We start from the raw sequence: 1,191 nt of genomic DNA, 5'->3' as shown, positions 1-1,191 counted from the left end.
TTTATATACCAGATAGCTTTGCATTTCTTCATACAGGTTTCCCTCACTTTATGCAGTACACGCGTTCCTGGAAAACAACACGTAACTTGAATTCGCATAAAGGGAACCCATTTTACAATGCAACAAATAGGGATACGTTCCAAGACCTCAACTGAACTGACCCCCAGGCCCATTTCTATCACTTTTACAAGACATTTTTGGTGCTCACCAGTAGCAAACAGTACTATTGTAATGAGGATGGCAGCTACAGAAACACGTCGCAGACGAGTGAGGAGCACAGATCCACACAGGAGACTGTATTTTGGTGCACATCCCTCCCACAATGCACCGCACAAAGCAACTCCACCACACTAATCGCATAAGCATTAATTATCTTGCATATAACAAATTTTTAGTATAAAAAGGGTCATCACATAAGAGCGAATTCGCACATAGAGAACCCGCATAAAGCGAGGGGAGCCCATTACATAAAAAGAGTTTAAGTCTCCCTCCTAATGCATATTAAGAATTTTGCTTCTGTTTGCCAAATATGGTTACCCTCAACTGAAATTTTCTATTCTGAAGTAATTTTTTCATTCTTAGGTAGAGGTAGGTTTTTGCCTCTTACTGCTCCTCTTTTGCCCAGGCTACACTTGTTCTGAGCTGACAAGAGGCCGAGAAGCAATTTATTCAATTTATTTAGCCAACTCCCCAATTTGTATAAAGTCAGGAACAGTATTTGCCATCTGCTCCTTTCACCGGGTGCATGTCTCGACCACAATTCAAGCTAAGCACTCAGCTTAAGCTAAGTACAAAGGTCAAAACCTAGGCCTGAAGGCCTCTGGGTCCCAGACCACTGCTGGGATTGGGGACTGGGCCTCCTGGATGAGGGGGATTTGGGGACAGCAGAGGCCAAGGGGGTAATGAAAAGCAGGGGTTGGAATGTGGGGGGGACTTGAAACAATTTTTCTTTAAGCTGCAAGCGTGCGAGGGTAGGGGAGGGAACTTGTAACTAGCTTTATCAAGGCAGGGCTGTGAGGAGGTGAAATGGAGTTTTTTAGCTTGTGGGTGTGTGTGTGTTTAGCTTGTGTGTGTGGGGGGGGTCATTTTTAGCTGGGGTGTGTGTGTGTTTAACTTGTGGGGGTGTAAATATGTTTGTGAGGGGGGTGTGCATGTGTATATTCAGTTTGTGGCATTGGCAACGTATAGGGG

The sequence above is a fragment of the Alligator sinensis genome, unplaced genomic scaffold (assembly GCF_000455745.1).
Source record: "Alligator sinensis unplaced genomic scaffold, ASM45574v1 scaffold1378_1, whole genome shotgun sequence".
NCBI lineage: Eukaryota > Metazoa > Chordata > Crocodylia > Alligatoridae > Alligator > Alligator sinensis.
The sequence above is the reverse complement of the archived record's forward strand: the minus strand, read 5'-3'. Positions refer to the sequence as shown.